Genomic DNA, 17,475 nt, shown 5'->3' on the forward strand with positions numbered 1-17,475 from the left:
CTCTTTTCATATTAATCATTTCTACTTAATTTAAAATTTACCAGACACCTCATCACTGAGAAATATTCCAGTTTAAATATTTGACTTGAGTTGCTCATCTTTTGTTTAATGACCAACTTTTTATATGGATATAAAACAGTGTTTAAAATGTAGTTTTGTTCTCTCTTTCCAAATAGACTTCCACTATTACTTTTTACCAACTAGTTTCATTGAAAGGTTTCCAGTGTTACAGGTAATGTAAAGTCCATTAGGTCAGGCTCTTCATAGTATGACATGCAGTAAATTACAAGTGCTTCAAGCAGCTCAGTGAATTACAGTTCATCACTTTGAAAGGTTCCCACTACAAGACTACAGATATCAGATCTGGCAGTTAGGATCCAATTAACACTTTGGTCAGAATAATCAGATTGCATGTGTAAGACTTGTATAATTCGTTTATTGCTTCCATGCATCTTCTGTCTGTAGGTAAATTTGTTGCTGTTATTTCAAAGCTTGAAATCAGTATTTCACTTGCCTTTAGGTTATATTTCAAGTTCTTTTGCAGTGCAGTGATGAACTGTTACTGTTCCAGCAATTTAGATCACTTGTCCTGTAGATATTACTGCTTGAGAAATGGTTTGTTTCTGGTGGTTTTGTTTTGTATTCTTACCATGTCATTACATGTCTAGAAAAAAATTGCTAGCAATTTTTACTAAGCACATTTTATTTAGTGCAACACAGTTTTCTCCAACGTGATCATTGCGAATCTCACAGAACATCCAGATACACTGTAAATGACATATGCATTGACATTTACATGTGTACTGTCATGCAAAACCATTTCCTGCTACACTGGATATAATACTATCACTGAATGAAAAAACACTCTGATTTTGTGATATCATTTTTCAAGCCATGGTCAGTGTACATAAAGGTTCTTCAGGATAAACCTGATCGGTGCGGAGTAATGGATTTCAAATTCTGTGTTCGTACCTAGTGCTTTACAGCAAATTGCACTTTCAAGTCTTAGATGCAGCGAGATTCCTTGGAAAGAACTCAACTCACCCGAAGTATCCCACATTTTCTATGGAAGAGAGTAATGAACAGATGATGGAATGACACAAAAGACGGAAGCTTGACATTTGAACTGGATAAGCAAAAAGATCAAATACTACTAACATCCCCCTATGTTGTATTTCATATGTCAAAACATGCTAGTTGTGTTCAAGATTGCTTTTTTCACCTCTGACAACCCTGCCCATACAAATGTCATATATATAAAAAGTTATATCTCATTCATGTATACAGCAATGTATACTTAGGCTCTTCATCAATACATACATTTCAAATACTATAGGAATAAGAATTAAATCTGAAATTCAAACTTATTTCCTAGTTTGAAAGTGTTGCAGGCTTTATGGATTTGAAATACGAGTTACGGGATATGAAGCTCTAGGGCAATGGTATAAATTTGCCCCAGGTCAATGACACTCAGAAATTATTGCCAGCTGAAACTATTTGATGGCAAGTAATATTCCAAGTTTCAGTCCAGTGTCTAATGAGCTACAGTATTTACCATCATAATGAAGTACAAGACCTACAGAAGGCTGAAGGACTCTCTAGCTTACAGACTACACCAGCTTTCTGAAAATACTGTACCATTTGCATATCAGAAAACAAGATCCATCTGCACTGTTTCCTTGTTACAAGACAAGGCTATCAAGCAGGCAGACTGCCTGCAGCTGGACCAATCATAGCTTGTAACTTTAAAAGTTTAAATTAGGAGAAGCATCTATATAGTACTTATACAATTAAGAGAGAAAGAGAGAAGCTTCTTTAGATGGCAATTCAGACAGAATAAACAGAGCTCTGTTCTGAATTTTGGATTGTTTTGTGTCTAAGTTTCCTCTCCATGAATCACACAAGGAACGTCTTGGTGTAGGCACATAACAACATACAGTGACGAGGATAATTCATTTGCTTTCCACAATGAAACAAAACATTGGTGTACAACTGAACCCCACAGAAGTGAAGAAGCAGAGAACCACCTATATGTAGCCATTCAGAGCCACGAAAATTATTATTGAAGTGACATTGTTTGAGATGCCTCGTACACTTTCAAAACAGTCCTGTACTACCTACAGACAATTCTTAGTCTGTACATAAATAGCTATAAATTAAAATGTATTACTCTTACATAACCACTTGCGAAAATTAGTATACTGTTCTAAATGACAGGATTATTTTATTGTTGCTGTGCTTCAATTCTCAATACACACAAGAAAGCTGTAGAAAATTTCAGGAGAAATGCTGACCTTGGCTGACTTCGGTTTCTATGTTGTTTTTTTTTTAACAAAAAACAACCAAGACTAGCACAAAGTGATTTGATACCCCAAATTTCCAACAAAATGTATCCAAGCCAGCTGAAATACTCCTTCACATGCCAAAATCAAACCCCATTTCAAGACACCTCAATTACCACGACCTTAAAATTTTCTGCATTTGTATTTTCGTTATCCTGGAAGATACGTGACAGGCTGAAGGCTCTCATCTGTATTCCTAGGTCTTCAAGAAGTGGATAATTGCTCTGACCCCCTCTAAGAGTTACTGTTTTAAGGGGACATAAAGATTAGCCAAGAGAAATAACTTTCTTGGGTCAGCAGAACAACTACTCTGTTGACTTTTTCCAGCTTAAAGCAGAAGAGTGTGAAATAATCCTTGTAAGTATAAAATGGAAGCAGCGCCATTTTCCCAAAGAAAAGTCTTCAAGCAAGCAAACATAAAAAGAGACACAAGAGAAGATAACTCAGCCCAACCACATCTTCAGTATTTGAAATCTTGACTTGGAATGTGTTCTTCTCTTTTCACTAACTAGCCAGGGAACATCAGGTGACCAAAAGGAAGCATTTCCCCTGGTGCCAAAACCTGGAGAATGAGTCAATGTCTATTTTGTAATTATCGAGACAGTGATTATTTGAGCATACATGATCACAGAATCATAGAATGGTTTGAGTTGGAAGGGAACTTAAAGATTATCTAATTCCAATCCCTCTGTCATGCGCAGGGACACCTCCCACCAGCCCAGGCTGCTCAAGGCCTCATCCAACCTGGCCTTGAACACCTCCAGGGATGGGGCAGCCACAGCTTCCCTGGGCAACCCGTGCCAGTGCCTTACTACCCTCATTGTGAAGGATTTCCTCCTTATGTCTAGTCTAAAGAAGTTTGGCATGAACTGGCAACGCACACTGGCAGCCCAGAAGGTCAGCTATATCCTGGGATGAATCAGAGGCATAGACAGCAGGTTGAGGGAGATGACTCTGCCTCTCTACTCCACTCTTGAGACCCCACCTGGAATATCGAGTCCACTTCTGGATTCCTTAACATAAGAAGGTTATGAAACTGCTGAAATGGATCCAGAGGAGGGCTACAAAGATGATCAGAGGGCTAGAGCACCTTCCATACAAGGACAGGCTGAGTGTGGTGAGGCACTGGCACAGGTTGCCCAGGGAAGCTGTGGCTGCCCCATCCCTGTAGGTGTTCAAGGCCAGGTTGGATGGGGCCTTGGGCAGCCTGATCTAGTGGGAGGTGTCCCTGCCCACGGCAGGGGTGTGGAATTAGACGATCTTTAAGGTCCTTTCCAACTCAACTTTCCATACTATGATTCTATGAATAACAGAACAATAACTCAGTCTTTTGGTTAACTTTAATAAGGAAATGTCGTGGTACCATCTAATAGAGAAAAATGCCTATGGAGATCAGGAGAACTGAAAAAGTAAAATTATATCCAATGGGGAACATAAACTGTAACACAAGAATTTGTCACAAGAAAAGTTCGCTCTCTGTCAAACGCTAAATACTACTTCAGATGAATATACAAAAGTATCACATCACAGAGCAATCAGTTAGATACCTGTCCCTGACAAGTACCTTATTAGAATATTAACTTTAATGATTTTCATTTTTTATCATGAACTGATGTCTCTTAGGTCAAGGTTTGTACATCACTCTAATCATCTTATTGATATGTGTACTTTCCCTAGGTACTTCCTATAAGCAACAGAAGACAATGTGCAAATCCATGGACTAATCCAGTCCATGGAAAGCCAGAATTACCTGTCTCTCTCTCTTTTCTACTGCTACACAAGTTAGACTGACTCTGCTTCTACCAGGGGTATCTAAAGTTTAATGCTTAGGTTAGGCAAGATGAAACTGGACGTTTTGATAGTTCATTTGAAAGGCTGCAAGATCCCTGGGTGATAGTGGTAGAAAAACTGTGCTGTATACTATGTGTCACTCTCTAACAGAATATTCACACCAGTAATTCTAATAAGACAAAGACATCCTGAAAAGAATACAGAAAACTTGCAAATAAAGTGGAGTAAATGCAGTTTAACACCTATCAAGAAGATATCTGAAAGCTGCCCATCGCTTCAGCAGCCCGTATCCTTTGAAAGTTTCTGCTAGCCTAGAGACTCTCACCCGGCCTGTAGCCAGTCCTTGCTGCCACTCTCACAGTACAGCTCAAAGCAGCAATTTCTTCAATACACTGCTCCTTTCCCCAAATACACTTCCAGCAGCAGTCCTGGGAGGCTCCCAATGCACAGTATATGTTAAAGTACCTTCCATTTACTGAAATGTCACCTCCTTCATTAGACACAGGTGACTGTCCCTGTCCTTTCACTGTCTCTCTTTGTCACCTCCCAGTGACTTTCTTTTTGCTCGAGACTATGGAAGTACTGTAACCCACTTTCTCAGTCTGTGTTTTTTAGTCTACATTAATGTCTAGGCTTATTATGAAAATAGGAAGTATTACCTAGAGAAGAGGCAAAATTTACAGTTTTCTTTAGAAATCACAGAGCACTGTCCTTCACCACTGCCTATGAATGCACTGCCATGGACAGTTCAGCTGAAATCCTCCCAGCTTGTCATCTTATGAACACATCGGCCATGGTAAGGCAATAACTTTTCCAAACTACAAAAATTATAGACCATAAATCTGAGGTTATTTATTTTGAAAATTATGGCAAAACAATCTACCATCTCCAATGGCAGCCAAATTTAGTACTGGTAGACTATATCATATTCATTAATTAACTTGTTGGAGGACACAACTTGGTATCGGTAGATACAATGAAATGACTGAAGGAGAAATAAAAATGCATCTTTAGTGATACAGTTATTTAGAGACAAGTTGCAAGTGAAGATTTTTCTTACCATAAAAAAATAGAACCACAAAGACCCAATTTCTGTAAAAGTTTTACTAAAATAGAGCTAGGAAACATACATAATTTTTAAAAAGTTTAGAACTTCCAGTGCAAAAAGTATTAAAATTAATTTCTTTTATCATTTTAATAACAATGTCTGATTTGTCAAAATAACAGTAAAAACCCTATAAATATCTGTTAAGGGATTATTCCAATAGCATGAAAAACTCTAGTGAAGAAACGACACAGAATATAGAACTGTCATCATGCATTTGCATATAAAAGGCTTTTTAAAACTGACAGGCACACAAACAGAAAATACATGCTGTAAAATTAGTCATTTTTAAGCATGGATCTTAAAAAAGCTGGCAGAGCACCTTCATTTTAGCTAACTCATTCTCAAGAGGAACCACAAAAACTGTGCAGCACCTAGCAACGTATTTTCTTCCATCTTGTACAGGGATAACAGTTTGATTATTGCAATGTTTGAACATATTAATTTACCTTAAAATACTGTTGATATTTCTTGAATAATGTATTTTTGTTAAGGATGTCACTACACATTTACAAAATAGAAGTATTATTTACCTTCTCAAAAGATGATCAGAACTGTGATTTATTAGATATCGGAGGCTGCTTGTCAGAAAAATCATATATAGCACTCCCAGGGCTACCAAACAGAATGCATACTTTTAAACTTCTAAAGATGCAATGCTTGTAGGGAAATGAAGAGCTTTAATAGCCCTACCAAGAGACAAAAAACATTTTGGGCTCACAAGTCCTTTTATTCAGAAATAGAAGCAGCACACTTCAAGCTAAGAGCTGTATGCAACAACAGCCTAAATTTAAATTAACGCAAACCATACAAAATGTATATTGCTAAAAAAAAAGCAGCTCTGACAAACAGACAGGAATAAAAGAAAATATTTTGATGCTTCTTAAACTGAAAATGTTGATTCCTTTGCAAAGATACAAAAGTGGGGTTTGATGTATTTCATTTAAACGTTGTGGCGTCCAGGGTCATGTACAACATCCCCTTCCCCCAGTGAATGAGGAGAATCTAGACAGGAGCTGAAACCACAGTGGTGACCTACATTCAAGAGTCTCACTTGTCAAGAATGCCAGTTAACCAGCAGGCTCCAGAAACTCATTCTTTTCTCTCAACTGTTGCACTTTGGATCAATACTGGCACTCTATACACTAGCTGGTGAATGCCAATGGCTCTCTCAGCCTCTGCCTGACAGTTGGCTCTTCTCCCTGCTCCCAGGATGACAGGGGAGGAATTTGACCCCATTACTCTCAACGCTTCAGAGAAATACCTCTGTTAATTTTGAAAGTAACAAGCTTTTAAGTCTTTATTTATTTAAATGGATTGTTCAAATTTTCTTTTCATAGAAGTGCCTACTGTTTAATAAAGCAGTCCTTTCCAAAGGTCTCCAAAGCACTGTTCCACTTAAAATTTTAGATTCATAAGTGTTTGGTTTTGTTTGGCTCTCTAGACACAAAATCAATTAATTACAAAGCTTTGATCCTATGAATTCAGTATTACTTATATCACAGCATAAATTTGAAATAAGCATAGAACTTTCTTCAAGATTTGAGCCACAGATTTCTTTTAAAAAGTATTTTCTGTACAAGCATCTACTTGCTTCTCACTTTCATTTGGTTTTAGAAACTACCTAGTGATTATATTAATAGAATTCAGATACTTATTCCAAGAGTAACAGATATAGCGTCTTCATCACACTATTTGGATCACTCACAAAAACCTCACAAACCGATGGCCACTAAATATAAACACTGACATAACTGCTGTAACCACTAATTAGCAATCTAATTTCAAATCATTTCATTAAAAGAAATAAGCTAAAATAGAAGTACTTCTTGTCAAAAAGTCATTATGCAAATCACAGAACAAAAAGAAGGAACCTTGGCAAGTGAGCTACCCCATCCCTCCCTTCAAAAGCAGACTAAATTGGTTTGTTTCTAACAGACACTTGTCCAAATTATTTTTTCAAACTTTAAGCAAGGGAGATGCCACAACACTCCCAGCAGCCTATTCAAGCCTTTTCTTACTTTGCTTATTTTTTAAAAGTTATTGGAGACTTAGCACAAACCTCCTCTGCATCAATTAAAACCATTTATTATTTGTAGACACGTACTTACAAGTATAAAATTCTGTTTATGTATTTGCAAGGTATAATTAATGATGAAAAATAATGCTATTTACCGAAAAAGTGAGTATTGAATAGTGGTAAAGCCAAATGCTTTTTACTACTATTTTATTGAATTCTTGCTATACTAATTATAACTTCCATCAGCTATTTCTAGGCTTGACTATATTTTACACACATAAGAAAACCTTTCTCTGTATTGAAATTCCAGACCCAATTCTGAAATCAGTACTGATATGAACTCAGCATTGGCTTTGCCCTCAAGTCTGACAGTAACAACGACTGCCCCTAGAAGTGACCTAGGGCATGAAGGACGTTGCGAAACCAAAGTCCAGAAGTATTAATGTACATACTGTATGACCTAGGATATTATCCTTTTGACAAAAGGCACTGCTACAGTTCATGTATATACATTGCTTACTGTACTCCAGGTGTACCAACTTCTACACTTCTCCAGAGCTTCCACAGCTCTTCAAATCTCTAAGAAGACACTGATACTCACCTTTAAATTAATACTATTTACTGAAAAACTGTTTTCCATTAGGAAGTGCAAGCAAATTCAAAACTGGTGTCTCATAAAGCAAGACTAAAAATACAGCTAAGGTTTGCAGATGCTACAGCAATGTTCTCTCTTGCCCAAATCTGCAGAAAATCAATCCAGTTCTGAAATATAAAAAATGAGCAATAAACAACAGGGTGAAAAGGAACTTCTTCACAAGCAATTCTGAAGAGTTGAAAATACTGCTTAGGAATAATCCAGTTTTTTTAAAAACAGATTTTTTATAATAAATATTTTTTAAAATTATATATTATAGAAGTATTAGTGAAGAAAGTTTCAAAATGAAAGTTTTGCTTTGTGGTAAACCTGATTTTGACATGATGTTCCTTTGACAAATTAATTTTAAGAATGTCATTTTGAAAATGTATGAATGTTTCAGCATCCTCAAGATCTTTTATTGATACAAAACTATAGTAACAAATTTCAGAGCATTTTGGTACCGAAAAGTCATAATTGAAAATGTTGTAAATTGAATATTTAATGAATCTCTAATGAAATATTCAATGGTGGATCAACTGTATTGCTACTGCCGAAATATTTCACATTTTTCACTATATTTTTTATTCTTTCCAGCGAGATAGTTCCTATTCACAACCGCAGCAAACCTTACAGAGGGCGTAAATATCATTGTACAAAATTGGTAAAGAAAACGCAGTATATTTCATTTAAAGAGTTTTCTAAACTTCTGGCATTCTGATTCACTTACAAGTCACAACAAGGGCTAGGGACAAAAAAAGATATAAGGAGAAGAAAACAAGAGATCTGAAGAGCTGAATCAATTAAAAAGATCAGTTGGGGTTTATTACTAAGTTGTTAATGACAGCTATCTTTATTTTATCAACAAACTTTATGAACACTCTCCAAGTATCAAACCATGCTAACAAAGAGATGGAAATTGGAGCATGATTTATATATGGAAGGAGTATCCAGATAGGACACCCAGGTAATAGAGAAGTTGATATGCTATCAGCATCTTCTCTTTTATATAGTTGCTAAAGATGTTCAAGCTGACGAACTTTGCTTGGAGAAGGAACAAAGTGTTAGGGGCTGCCTAAGAGGTATATATCTGTCTATCTTTTTCTAGTCAGCTGCAATGACCCAGTCATTATTTAGAGTTTCTGAACAGCAAACTCATAAGAATGGCTGAAGCCACACCTTTGCTAAGTTGCTAAATGTAAGACATCCTGAAGTAATTTTTTAAATGAATGGATTCTGAACTAAATCGAAGCACATCTCCCATTTTAGGTTGCAAAGGCACTGAGCAATGAACAATTATAATCTCTCTATTACTTTGTAGGTGATACACAATGCCTGGATTTTGGAAACAAGCCCGGTGGGAAATGTGAGTGCACAGATCTTTGAAAAAAACATCTCCACAACTCTGAACTCACTCCAACTGTCTAGACTTCACTGTGCATGGGACATTAAAAGGAAGGAGATTTCAGGCTGAATAAAATTTACATTTGCATGTTTTTATATACTGTGGTGATGAACTTTAGTTCTTTTTTTAAGTGTCTAACATTTCTTTGCTTTTTTATACAATACGAAGGTAAAGAACGTGTAAGGAACCACAAGAATAATCTAACTATATTTATGACTGTAATATCACTAGTACCTTCATTACTTCAGCATCTCTACAAAATTGTCACAGCTAGTTTATACTTTTCACTAAGGAGCACAATTGCCTCCTGCACTAGATAGACTATGGGAACATGACAACGTGACATAAAAAAGGAAACTGAAATTCCCAGGAGTTTGCATCACATATAAAGTATGTAACGTTATATCTATTTGGCCAAAAGGCTTAGCAGGCTGAATTTGTGAGCATCTGGCTTTTGAATATCTTAAACCATTTTGTGGCAAGCTTTTCATATTGTACAACCTCTAAATATGCTCTACCACACTTTCTATAACATATCTTCACTTTTTTCCCCCCCAGTGTGTTTCAAAGTCCTTGTTTTAACATAATTAAGTGCTAAATAATGATATATATGTAGGCCCCAACATTGCACTTAGGCACATATAAGTATTTATATATGCATATTTTACATATTATATATACACATACAAGATGTTAAAAATGCTATGTATTCTAGTAACAAAACAAAGTTTGACATACACAGACACATCTTAATTTTTGTCTGCCTCTTCTGTTCAAATATGTCTAGAAGAGCTAAAAAATCATTAAAACAGGAAATAAAAAACAGTTTAACAATCCATTATCAAGGGAATATTGTTTTAACAAGAGGTATGGAATCACATTATCATTCTATTAATTCAATAATCTTGATGTTGTTACAAGACTGAGACAGTTATCAAAGCAGGGGATCATTCTTGTATGGAAGGATCACATCACTTAATGGGACAGATGTCACATAAACTGCAGTGTCAAAAAGATAACAAATACAGGACTGAGCTTGTAGAGGCAATAAATTTACGTTGGCATACATGGCTCCTAAAAAATAAACAGTATTTGATAAGCATTAAGATGTGGCTGGGTTTGAAACTCCTGTCGTTATAGTGCTGATTTTATGATAATTTTTCACAAACCAATCTTTTATTTTATACTCACACACACTCACAATCTATACATACTTCCTATTGACAGTGGTTTCAAAGATCTTTCATTAACTCAGCCTTACAATGACAAATGTAAGAACACCTTCACTTCTTTTGAAATAAAATGAACATTTACGGCAATTATTATAAATGACTTTACCCTTGAGGACATTGGTCCTGAAGGTTTGCATGGGTTTTCAACTAAACCTGTTTCCTCAGAGAAATTTTAGGAATTATTCTTCATGACTCAGTACATTCCTGCTTTGTAACCAGTAGCCAAGCTAACATTTCTTACACCTTTTTTTCCATTCATATAGTTTTAGTCACAAAGAATAAAGCCTGGCCATGCAATTTCTTTTACTAGTTGATTTCTGTGTGTAGCTGATAACAATGCCCACTCTCCCACCTACACAGCATACCAAAGTTTCAGACATACAGAAATGCAAGATAATCACAAACTGGTTTCAATACACGTTCTTCTACTCTCACAGTTTCTACACCCTGCTGTATATGATTTGGTCTCACATCCATTATGGAGATATTAAATAACCACACAGTTGCAAGAAGACCTGAATTCTAATGACTTTTTAAGCTGACTGTAGGTCTGCAGGTAAAACACCAAGACTGCCCCTTATCTATTTTTGAATGACATGTTTGCAAGACAGATGGATGGAGGCAGTTTCAGTTCTGCATATGTGCTGCCTTTTAGTTAATATATTTCATGACGGATACATCCTATGAAACCACGTGAAGAGGAAAAGCCACATTTGAACAAGCATGTGTTTAGCCACCTGAGGTTACAAAAAAAGGTACTATTGTAGCTGCAGTGCCCCTATGCAACTATGGCCCGTACATGTAAATAAAAACTTGGACTTCTGTCTGTATGTTACCTATATATTTGTGTGTATGGAAAAATATGAGATGGAGGGCTAGCATGCTGATTTAGCAGATCAAGGATGCCACACTGTTCACAAATGGTGAAGTCAGACAAAGGCCAATTCAGGACTAAATACCAAACAAAGCCTAAGTCCAGGTATCTTTTGCACATTACTACTAAATGCCAGCTTCTTAGGACTATCAGCGTATAAGACAGGATTTTCTGAAAGAATAAGTATATTTCTATTTTCTTCTGTTTGTATTAGGATCATAGAGTAGCCATCATTACAACAATGTGACAGCTGGTGAAAACACACTGACTTTATTAGCATCTGCTATTCGCATTTGGTATTCCTTCGAAAACAATAGTGGGCAGATGCCCTTCATTCTTTCCTTCATACTTCTGGACATCATTACATAGGCAGTATGTACAAAAGTGTACACACTTCCAGCTCCACCCTGGATTTATACAATTGTTAGTGAATGCACAGATAAGTTTGAGAATGGGTTACTACAATCTTACCCGAAGCAGAACTGAAATGGTAAAGCTGATTGAAGAAGGTAAACTTTTTCTTAGAAAATATTTTCTAAATTCTCCTAGATTTCATCCTTAGCATTGGCTAAAACAAGATTATATGGCCGAAGTCTTTTCGTACTATTTCTCTCTTTGCAGATTAATTGTGGTTGATGATGAAAATTACTGTCAAGCTATCTGCAGGTAAAATAAAGTTTGCACGGCCATCACACTGGCATTTCAAAAGCACAAGATGAGTGTGATACCTGACATTTAAAAGGCACTTAGTTGCTTTACTGCTGCTTTGTGTCAATCATGCTACCTGGCAGACAGCAGAAGTGTTGTCAGGAATACTGTCTACATCCTAAGTGAAAAACAAAACTCCAAAAGTGAATGTGAGGGAGAGAAACTATAGAAATGAGGAAAAATTTCACTTACATTTATCCAAGATGGCTGTCGCTATTACTGTTGAAACTCTGCTATGGGCTGAGGTCACAAGACCCTGTAAGCTAAAATAGAGAAGCTTCAGCTGAGGGTAACTGAAGCTGCAGCACATTAAAATACATTTTAAGGTTATAGGTATTGATTGGAGTTTTAATTTCTTGATCTATTTTTCCCAAGGCACAAAAAGCGACCTCTACTTTTTTGGTCATTTTTCAAGCCTGAAGGGAAGAGATTTTCAGTATCATCCTCTACCTCATTTTAAGTGTGTATGTATGTTATATGCAGTACATGATATGATAGTATGATGGTTTCATTGGCATGAGTTTGGAGTTGCCACATTATTCACAAATGGTAAAACCATATGTGATTTATGTAGATTCTCCCAAAGAACACCAGAATAAAGCCTTTATACAACATCACATCACCATGTATGTAGGAAATGTGAATTTTATATAAAAGAAAAGCTAGCTTAAAAATCTTCAAAACTTTATTAACATGCATCACAGAGATCTTTTTTCTTTCTATAAAGGTAATGTTTTAATTAGGTACCTCTGAGGGAGTCTGATAACTTTTACATCTTAGAAATATCAGGATAACTTCAGTATTATTTTTGTATGCATTGAACTACTGTAGTTTGAAAAGCTACTTCCCAGGGCTTAAATCAAGGATGTGATCTACTAGGCAGCTAGAATCTATTCTTTCTTAACCTGTGATATAAATACTCTACTGTTGGCTTCATTAAGTGGCAAGATACTGAATTTGTTGCTAATTTTGGATCAAACATTCTCTCTCCTGGACCACAAGTCACTGTGCTTTTGGGAAAAGAACTGACATGCAAAAGGGAAAGAAGGAGAAAAAAGAAGATAATACACTAGGAAATTAGTGCTAACAGCTGAAGTTTTGAATGACAGAAGGAAAGAGACTAGTAAAGTTCGGTTGAGAAAAGTGCATGAGGAACAGCCCTGCAGTTAATTTCCTTTACTAGGATTACATATGATATTTGCCTATGTAAATATACACTCATGTTTGTGCATGTCTAAACAGACATACGCAATGTGCAAAAACCAAATTTCTAGAATGTATCTTAAAGGCTTTTATCTGAAACAAAGAAAGGAATTCCAAGAACACAAGGAATGCAATGAATCTGAACTACAGAAATCTTGAAGCAGCCAAGTAAAAATAAAAGCACATATATCATATGTGTTCAATACATGTGAAAGAATTACAAGTTGCCAAGAAACACCATGAAGGATGGAATCTCTTGTGCTTTCTGAGCAAACTTCAGAAAAGAAACTCCCAGCACATAATACAGATGTTTACTGCATTTCTTGTGCAATTATAATATGATTTATAACGCATGGTAATATAAATGTAACAGATGAGAACTAAGAAACTACCAGGATACTGCATAATTTTGATGTACTCAAAGAAATAGCGCGCACATTTAAAACTAAGAAATCTAATGAAAATGTTACACATTAGAAACATTTTTATAAAATTAACTCTACAAGACATCATACTCCTACAAAACAACACAGTAAAACTCATCATTTGAAAGATCTGTAAAGAAGACAACGTTATTGTAACAAAAATGACCACTGGGGGAAAAAAAGGTAAAATTTTCCTACAAAAAGATGATTATTGCATTTTAGATTTTTAATAGAAAAATAAGCAAATGTTGTTCAAATTATGAAAGCATCTTAAAAGAATGAGAGAAGTGATGGCTAAAGTGTTTGTGATAGATTAAATAATTCACCTTTACCATTCCCATTTCAGTACTTAGATGACTAGTCTGAAGTTTCATGAATGCCTGCAGACCCATGTAAAATGAGTATCTCCTAGTCTCAGTGAACAGAACACTATACCCCGACTGGAACTAGTTGTTTGCTTTCTCCTAATGAGAAACACTAAAAACAAAATAGCAAGCTGAAATGGAATTAATTGTTCTCTCCATGAGAAGAGAGACTTCCATAACAGAATTTATGCAATTTAAACAGATTGTGTTTGACTATGTAGGATGTAGCTTAATACATTCAGTGTGTAAAGGGGTAAAGCTCTATTGACAATAATCCCAGCTCATTTCATAAGCTGCAATTTATTTAGAAGGAGAAGTAAAAGGAAGAAAAGAAGAACTGGGAATGCGGGTAGATCGCTCTGCCAGATGAAAAAAGTCTGCACTATAGACACCTAAATCCAAGCTAGTCATCTGAGGTTACCTCAGAAAGGAGACAAAAAGGCATTTCTGTGGCACAATTCACTAAATCCTAATGAGATGTCTAAATCAGACAGGATAAACTATCTCTTAAAAGTGTGTTGACTATGTGTTGACAACAACGCAGGGACTAAAAGTGCCTTGAATATGAATGGTGACAAAAGGCTCTTGAGCCTGGACTATTAAAGTGAAGGCAGAGACAAGGTGTAACCATCTGTTGTCTGGTGAAATAAAGTCCCCAGTCAAGAGACTAATTATCTAACCTTGACTTTACCTTAGTATGCACCTGAAGTAGTCATTTGTATTTATGTTAAACAGAAGTAGAACCAGACTACTCTGTATTGACTTCACACATTCAGATTGCATCAGATTGATGTGATGCCTTAAAACTTAATTCAGGTGAACAGCAAAATTGCCACCCACTTTGCTTTTCATTCAGGTATGGGAAGGTAATAAACAAACAATAGTCCTGAAATCCTCAATCATTTCACTCTATGATCAGATGTATGGACATCTCTATAGTACTTTATAGCCTACCTAAACGAACGAACCAACCAACCTTCAAATGCCCTTCTTTCCCTTCAAATTGAAGAAAAACTCTTGTTGTGGAATAAAATGAATGAAACTGTTACCATCTACACATGCATGCACACATGCAGAGAAACAGGGAACCATAGATACTAACACCCATATTGAAAAAACCTGTTGAAAAAATCAGCATGAGGCTTCATGAAGTCAGACAGTCACTAATTTGACTCTCATGGCAGTAGCTATTTAAGCAAACTTTTGTTTTGAATAAAGTTTCATCAGTTAAAAAAGTGCTTAAAATCAAAGGCAGACAAAATAAAAAATAATAAAGAGTAAACCCACATTTTTATTGTGTAGTAGCTCAGTATAAACTTTTCCAATATTATATATCCTTCAGCTTTACATGGTTCATAAGATTAGATGTGACAGTAACATAGGCTTCTTTAGAGATACATATGACAAACTTAGGCAGCCAGCAAGGGAACAATCACCATTTTGATAATCAATTTCAGAACTGAATTGAATTTCCAGAAATTATTTAAATGAAAATTAGCTCATGGCATGATGAGGGTTGGTACACCTACAGTGAATGGATCAGGTTAATAAAAATAAAACAATAGGAAAAAACACCTATACTATTTTGTAAATATTTACAGATTAATTCAGATTTATCAACTAGGAACATTAATCAGAAGGCAGACTGATGGTACCTCAAACAATTCGGTGATCACCATAAATCCAGACAATGTATCAGATTTCATCAGAATAGAGGTCATGTTTTAAATGAAGGTAGAATTTGTTATGCATTATTCATCCCTCTGAAAATATTACAAGGTGGGGAAACTTTTTTACAGTTTATTACAATAGCATATTACAAAATCCATTTGTAAAATAAATGTTTAACCGATGAGCCTATGACAAGTCGTTACAAAGCACATTATAAGATGCAAATATTGTTAAAATACATGTGCATGTTTAATGCATGAATTACAGTCATCAAGCATAGTATAAATTGTCATAAAATTTAACGAATTATAATAAGATATTTATAAATGGCATCTAAACATAAAGTATGCACAGAGAAATTAATCCTTCTATGAAGGCTTTTTTTTCCCCTTGTCTCTTTATTCCAAACAAACCAACTTAGGTGGCTTTTTTTGTTTGGATGCTAGCAAGCAATGTCTGAGAGAAGATAAAGTCTTCTGGCTAAGGTTCCAAGGCTGCCAAATTTCAGTCTTCAGAAGATTTCCAGAATAAAATAACAGACAATTCTCCGTTAACTAGGCAGCATTGATTAGCTTTAACAAGACCATCAATTTTTTTCTTATGGAGAATTAAAATGCATTGAATAAATATTAGTTTTTACTTTTACAGACAAATTTTCTGAGGAGGTAAACTGCTGAAACTGTATTATAATTCCTTGTCTACTTATCAGAAAAGAACAACTTCAACAGTGTAGGAAAGAAACAACCTTACCTTTCAAATTTTGTACAGTTGATTAGTGATAATCAGTTTACAGACCCTGGTCTACATAACCTTTGTATATGCTATTATAGTTTTTATAATTCCATATGGTACAGCAAAACATTGATCAGAGAAGTGGTATTTATGCTTTTTGGTATTTGTGTCAAATATAAATAAAAAGCTGTCACCAAGATACTTCCTAGCTGATTACAGAAACAAAATTTCTTCTGTTTGAAAAAGAAATTTATATACATTCCATCTATAAGAGTCAGACTAAATGGCATACAAGATCCTGAAAATAAAGAAATGCCTTTACTTAAAAAACATCAGGTAAGTGTCTAGGGAAAAAGGACAACAGATTGAGTAAGAGATAGAAGGAACTACAGGGAGATACCACAGTCACGTCCTGAAAGCTTTAGTAAAGAGATTGCTGGCACATGAAATCACTTGTAATTATGATACAGAACTTTAATGATTTCACTGCAACTAAATTACATTATAAATCTCGCTTAAATCTGCCAGGTTTCCTCTTCTAAAGAAGCTGATCTCCAGCTCCTGAAGCACAGTCAAAGAGCATTAGCAGAATCTGATCCTGTGATAGGAACATCGACATTGTTCTCTCTTAATTTTCTCTGAAGTTTAACAGGAATGTCTGGAAACAGGACCTAAATACATTTAAGAAAGACATAAAGTACTAATTTTGACAGAAGAACCAAGAAAAAAAACCCCAAACTTTACATGTTTTAAAAAATAAACATAGAAATTCATAGACAAAAAATCTACTTCAGGCTTTCGAACACAAATGGTTCTTCAACCTCACGTAGCTGGGAGAACATAAAGGAATGTAACAGAATCTCAAGCTTTTCTCCTATTCTATCATCTCACATTGCCCACAATTTTTAATGCACCTGGAGTGGGTTCTCGAAAAGATAGGATGGTAGGATCTGAGTCAGTATCACCTG

At 35.5% G+C, this 17,475-nt stretch overlaps 1 protein-coding gene across 10 annotated transcripts in view; it reads right to left on the reverse strand.

Annotated features, from left to right (window-relative positions):
* FOXP2 (forkhead box P2) overlaps nucleotides 1-17,475 on the reverse strand; it is a 422,073-nt gene that overhangs the window by 74,866 nt on the left and 329,732 nt on the right. The window contains exon 2 of one of the 10 annotated variants that reach the window (XM_069851269.1): nucleotides 12,304-12,374. The exons of the other annotated variants lie outside the window; for them this stretch is intronic. The gene's annotated coding sequence lies outside the window, so the exon portion shown is untranslated. The remainder of the gene's footprint in view (nucleotides 1-12,303; nucleotides 12,375-17,475) is intronic. 10 annotated transcript variants of the gene reach the window in all.

The sequence above is a fragment of the Phaenicophaeus curvirostris genome, chromosome 1, assembly GCF_032191515.1.
Source record: "Phaenicophaeus curvirostris isolate KB17595 chromosome 1, BPBGC_Pcur_1.0, whole genome shotgun sequence".
Taxonomy (NCBI): Eukaryota; Metazoa; Chordata; class Aves; order Cuculiformes; family Cuculidae; genus Phaenicophaeus; species Phaenicophaeus curvirostris.